This window comes from Rhinopithecus bieti, unplaced genomic scaffold, assembly GCF_001698545.2.
Source record: "Rhinopithecus bieti isolate Rb0 unplaced genomic scaffold, ASM169854v2 scaffold_22745, whole genome shotgun sequence".
NCBI lineage: Eukaryota > Metazoa > Chordata > Mammalia > Primates > Cercopithecidae > Rhinopithecus > Rhinopithecus bieti.
In genome coordinates this window covers 354724-360955 of record NW_016810815.1, presented here as the reverse complement: position 1 = coordinate 360955, position 6232 = coordinate 354724, and the positions used below count along the sequence as shown (strand labels likewise).

General features: G+C 52.9%; 1 protein-coding gene across 5 annotated transcripts in view; it reads right to left on the bottom strand.

The window, feature by feature from the left end:
* Positions 1–6232, bottom strand: part of SH2D3C (SH2 domain containing 3C) — a 42137-nt gene that overhangs the window by 26138 nt on the left and 9767 nt on the right. Inside the window, exon 1 of one of the 5 annotated variants that reach the window (XM_017892843.1) lies at positions 4704–4733. The exons of the other annotated variants lie outside the window; for them this stretch is intronic. The gene's annotated coding sequence lies outside the window, so the exon portion shown is untranslated. Of the gene's footprint in view, positions 1–4703; positions 4734–6232 lie in introns of those variants that run through there. 5 annotated transcript variants of the gene reach the window in all.

Genomic DNA, 6232 nt, shown 5'->3' with positions numbered 1-6232 from the left:
TACAAAAAACTAGCCAGGCGACGAGGCAGGCGCCTGTAGTCCCAGCTACTCAGGAGACTGAGGCAGGAGAATGGCGTGAAGCCGGGAGGCGGAGCTTGCAGTGAGCTGAGGCCACTGCACTCCAGCCTGGGTGGCAGAGCAAGACTCCGTCTCAAAAAAAAAAGGAAGCCGAGATAAAAAATAAAATTGTGGGTTCCCCCAATCCTAAGGCCAAAAGCTCCTCCTCCTTGAGACCCTATCTGATAGCCCTCCCTATTCTAACATTCTAGGGTTCTTCATCGCTAATCTTCTCTCCTAGAAAGCCCTAGCTAGTATCTAACCACAGTCCCTCAAGCTACAGCCCAGCAACAGTAGGCTTTTGGGCTCTCTCTGTCCAGCAGCAGTGGAGTGAGGCAGAGTAGGGACCCCTCCCCCATTCACCTCCACCCACTCTTCCCGGGTGAGGCATCCCATCCCAACATTTCCTGCTATTCAGGCCCGGAAATCCTCCCACTGCTGGGAACAGATTGGCCAGGACACTGGATCAACCCAGAGCTTCCTCCTGCTTCCTGTACTTCCCCTCGGGCTCTGGAACAGGGGTAGAGCCTTGGAAACAGGGTGCCTGCACAAGAGATCAGGCCTGACTAGGGTGGCCAGAGCCTATAGGGGTGCTCAGGGCAGAGGCCCAGGTCAGGGAAGCTGAGGCTCTGGGGCCACTCTTCCACCCCATGGCCTCACCATAGGGTGGCGCTACAACACTCTGACATGTCCAAGACACAATGACCATGCCCAGTTACAATCTGCTACCATCACTTGCCTGGACTACCACCACCACCTCCCCCTGGCCTCCTTGCCTCCATCTGTGTCCCTGCAACCTATTCTCCCCGCACAGCAGCCACAGCAGTCCTGCTCAAATGCAAGTCAGATCACAGCTTTCCTCTGCTCCAACCCACTTGCATGGCCCCCAGCTTCACTTACAGTAAGAGCCAAGGTCTTGCAAACAGCCTTGCACACTGACCTCATGGCCCACGACATTCCTCCTCACCTGCGCTGCTCTATCTCCCCCACCCCACCTCAGGGTCTTTGCCCTTCCTATTCCCGCTGCCTGGAATATTTTCCTCCAGACATTCCCTGGGTTCCCTCCCTCCTGCTCTTGGTTGTTGTTGTTGTTGTTGTTGAGATGGAGTCTCACTCCATCACCCAGGCTGGAGTGCAGTGGCGCGATCTTGGCTGACTGCAACCTCCGCCTCCTGTGTCCAAGCAATTCTCCTGCCTCAGCCTCCCAAGTAGGTAGGTGACCACCACCACGCCGGGCTAATTTTTTGTATTTTTAGCAGAGACAGGGTTTCGCCATGTTGGCCAGGTTGGTCTTGAACTCCTGATCTCAGGTGATCTGCCTGCCTCAGCCTCCCCAAAAGTGCTGGGATTACAGGCATGAGCCACTGTGCCTGGCCCTTCAGTTCTTTTTTTTTTTTTTTTTTTTGAGACAGAGTCTCGCTCTATCGTTTGGGCTGGGATGCAGTGGTGAGATCATGGCCACCATAGCCTCGACCACCTGGCTGGAGTGATCCTCCCATCTCAGTGCCCCATAGTGCTGGGATTACAGGTGTGAGCGACCACACCCAGCCCCTCCTTCAGTTCTTCACTAAAATGTCCCCTTCTCAGCAAGGCCTGGCCACCCTTTCTGAAAGTGTGATCTTCCCCAACTCCTACATTCCCTTCCCTGCTTAATTTTGCCCTGACCCCTCATCTGACTTAGCACGCATTTCCTCTCATGTAGGGACTAGCTCCTCTCACTAGAATGCCAGCCCCACAAGGACAAGGGTTTATGTTTCTGTCTAGACAATGTCAGGAACCATCAGGAACTTAGTAAATATATTTTTTTGAATGAATGAATGAGTGAGTGAGTGAATGAGTGTCACAGCAGCCCCCTGCAGCCCTGAGGACAAAGTCTAGTCCTCCTGGCTGGGCCATCTGTGACTCCAAAGAGCTCCACCCCCTGCAGCCTCAGGGCCTTTGTACGTGCTGTTCCCTCTGCCTGGAATGTCCTCTCTCCCTTTTGGCTAGGGTTGGTCACTCCTACGCAGCCTTCAGAGTTCAGTTTGCTTGGGGATTTCTAGAAAACTCTCCCTCCCATTGTAATGATCAAATCCAGGAATCAAAGCATCCATTTTTAAAACTCAGCTCCACTAATTAATGTATTTATTCCTCATTTTACAAACCTAAAAGAGACTTCTCCTGCCGTATTAGTGGTGAAATCAATTAATAAATAATAGTGACAACTGAGCTAAATCAGTGCCATTAATCATCAGCATTAATTATTTAAATAACCAACCCCTTTCACTGCCTGTATTAACTGATTTGTTCTGATAACTGATACCACTTACTGCATACATTAGCTTAATTAATTGGATTAATGAGCAGTAATTAAAGCCCATTATCCTTCTTTTCCCCCAATGCATGTTTAAATCTAAGCTTTACCTTCAGGGCCTTCATCCTGGGCCAGAAGGAAGGGTGACGTTCCCCCAGAGGCCCTGTAGGAGAAGGGGTGGGGAGAGGCTGCTGTCCTGCCCCACCCTGGCCCTCTTTCATGATGGTGGCCTGGTCCTCTGCAGAGGCCTGTGTGCTGTCTGTCTCTGTCTGTTCCCTTGGGCCTTGAGGCCTGGACATATGTCCTCAAGTGGAGACCTCCCCAAGCTCTGCCACCTGCCTCTCAACTTTTTCCCTGCCCCCAATCCCTGGCTCCCTGCCTTCCCTCTCTGAAGCTCAGCTTCCTCATCTGTAAAGTGGGCACAGTATAACTATCTCCCCAGAAGGGCATGAGAAGGAGGGGTGCAAGTTCCCTGGCCCACGTGGGGCTCCTCTTGCTGCCCTAGCCTCTACCCACGAAGATCAGCCACCCTCCCACCCTGCCCCTCCTGGGGGCGCTGAAGTTGCTTTCCTCCCTTTTTTTTTTTTTTTTTTTTTGAGATGGAGTCTTGCTCTGTTGCCCACGAGTGCAGTGTCATGATCTCGGCTCACTGCAACTTCCGCCTCCCGGGTTCAAGTGATTCTCTTGCCTCAGCCTCCTAAGTAGCTGGGACTACAGGTGCATGCCACCATGCCCGGCCAGTTTTTGTATTTTTAGTAGAGATGGGGTTTCACCACGTTGGCCAGGCTCGTCTTGAACTCCTGGCCTCAGGTGATCCACCTGCCTTGGCCTCCCGAAGTGCTGAGCTTACAGGCGTGAGCCACTGTGCCTGGCCTCTTTCCTTCCTTCATGCCCATCTTCACTCCTTCCTTCATGCCCATCTTCACTCACCCACTGCAGAGAAGCAACAGGCACCTGCCTGCTCTGAGCTTCTCAGTCCTTCAAGACCCTGGGCAAAGAGAGCTGGGTGGAAAGCCCCATCTCGCCCAGGATACCAGCCACGGGGCCTGTGGGATTCCCTGCCAGGACGATTCTTGGCTTTAGCCCTGCCCTACTCCCCAAGATGGGCCACTATTGTGTCCAGCACATCCTACTCCCTCTCCACCGTCTAGAGCCCTCAGTCTTCCTGAGAGGGCTGGGGTGTCCAGCAGGAGCTCAGGATGGGCGACAGCCCTGTGAGGAGAAGGCCATTCTTCCCAGGGCGGAGCTGAGGATGCTGGGCCCTGAGAGCTGCCACCCGAACCTCAAGACCTGCCAAAGAAGAGAGCGAAAACCAAAGGCATCTACTGAGCGCTAGCGGCTGATGGAATGCCTGTGATCTCGAAGCCCCATTTTACAGCGGAGAAAACTGAAGCTTGTAACTTGACCCAGGGCACGCAGCTGCTCAGACTAGAACCAGTTGGCCTGATGTCTCATTCTCTGCTCTGTTCCTTACATGGGTGGACCCCGCCCCCCACCCAGATATTGGGAGCCACTCTGGGTGGAAAGGAGGAGAAGCTAGACAGGGAAGGCAAAGAAACAGACAAACAAAAAAACAACATTTCAACCAGAGCCCAGAACCAATGTCAGGAAGAGGAAATGGGGTGGAGCCTGAGCGGGCCCTCAGCTGGGAGGTAGGAAGTGGCGTGGCTCCGGGCAAGTCCCTCTCATCGGGCCTCAGTTTCCCCTTCCACAGCATGAGTAACTCCTGTTTACTGGTACTTACTTGGGCCAAGCCCAGAATAAATGCTTTACCTGATATATCCCATCCTCACAGTGACTCTATGAAGCAGCTGCTGTCATTGTCCCCAATTTACTGATGGGGAAACTAAGGCTCAGAGAGGAAAAGGGACTTGCTCAAGGTCACACAGTCAGTGGGCCTCTGAGCTACTGCTGTACCTGACCCCTATCCTCCCCAGCCCTCACCCCACACAGGTCCAGCAGCCTGCAACAGGGTCCCCTGAGGGTTTGGGGGATGTGGATCCAGCTAGGGGTCGGGGGAACAGCCCATCCTTCCCAAACCAGCCCAGTTCCCACAGCCCAAGGCGTCCGGGGGTCTCAAGGACTGTGAGAAAGTCTCCACAGGAAATGAGAGCCAGGAGCAGCTGGGCCCCTTCGGAAGACAAGGACCAGCCTCCCAGAGCCTGAAGAGGCTGCACAGACGGGGCCCACCACGACCCCCTCCCCTGGTGGGTAATCGCTACCAGATGCCCGGCAGCTGACGTCACCCTGCAGGGCCAAGAGGGTCGTGGGACTCTGGGGAGAGTTGGGAATTCTTGGACCAGAATCAACATTCCAAAAGGAAATGGGGTGGGGGGTGGGGGAGTATCCTGGCCTGTTTTCAGTGCCTGGCACCAGGTCTGTGGCAGGGGCAACACAGGGTACTCCTGGTTCTCAAGTCTCCGTTTCCTTCCAAACAGCCCCTTGGGAGTGAGGGTCGGAGCTTGGATCTCTGGGTGGGAGGCAAAGGACACTCAGATGAGGCACTAAAAAGCGACACAGAACAGCAATCAGATTATCCTAAAAGTTCAAGGCTGCCACAAGCTATGATTGAGCCACTGCACTCCAGCCTAGGCAACAGAATGAGACCCTGTCTCAAAAAAATATCAAACATAGAAAAGATCCTCCTAAAAAGAGGTCTTTTAAAAACATAAGTCACAGCAGGGCCTGTCGCTGTTCAAGGCCAGCAATGGCTCCCCTTTTGCTCAGAGCCAAAGCCAGGTCCTCGCTGGGCCCTTCCAGGCCCTATGTTATCTGTGCCCATTTCCATCCCAGCCTCCCAGACCACCCCTCCCTGTCTTCCCCACCTTGCTCTGCCCCAGCCACACTGGTCTCTGCTGTTCCCCAAACATGCCACCTCAGGGCCTTTATACCTGCTGTTCCCTTGGCCTGGTGTGCCCCTTCCCAGACACCAAGAGGGTCTGTCCTTTGTCTCCTTTGTTCAGACATCACTTCCTCACTGAACCTTTCTTTCCGGCTAACCTTCTTAAATTGGCACCGCCAGCCACTCCCTGCTTTCGCCAACCAATCTAGATCTGATTTTAAATTTTCTCGGTAAGTCCTTTCTCTTCTAGTCGACCACAGAACTCATTTATTTTGTCTATCATCTGTCTCCCCTGCCCTGGAATGGGGACTCCATGAGGGTAGGGTTTTGTCTGCCATGCTCACCGCTATCTCCCAGAACCTAGAACAGTGTCTGAGGCATAGCTGTACCTCAGTCAATATGAAAATGAGTATCATTCCAACTCAACTAACTGCATCACCTCAAGCAAGTTATTAGCCTCACAAAAATCTCAATGTCTTCATCTGCAAAATAGGTTCCTTTCCAGGGGGTCATGGAAAGTCATTTGAAATAATGGTAGAACAAGCTGGCTGGGCGCGGTGGCTCACGCCTGTAATCCTAACATTTTGGGAGGCCGAGGCGGGCGGATCACCTGAGGTCAGGAGTTCGAGATCAGCCTGACCAACATGGAGAAACTCCGTCTCTACTAAAAATACAAACAAACAAAAAAAAATTAGCCAGGCGTGGTGGCACATGCCTGTAATCCCAGCTACTCAGGAGGCTGAGGCAGGAGAAATGCTTGAACCCAGGAAGTGGAGGTTGCAGAGAGCCGAGATCACGCCATTGCACTCCAGCCTGGACAACAAGAGTGAAACTCCATCTCAAAAAAATAAATAAATAAATAAATAAATAAAAGAAAAGAAAAGAAAAAGCTTTGAGATTTTTACTTGCAGGAGGGGAAATGTGACCTAGTGGTTAAGAGCTTGGGCTGGCCGGGCGCAGTGGCTCAAGCCTGTAATCCCAGCACTTTGGGAGGCCGAGACAGGTGGATCACGAGGTCAGGAGATCGAGACCATCCTGGC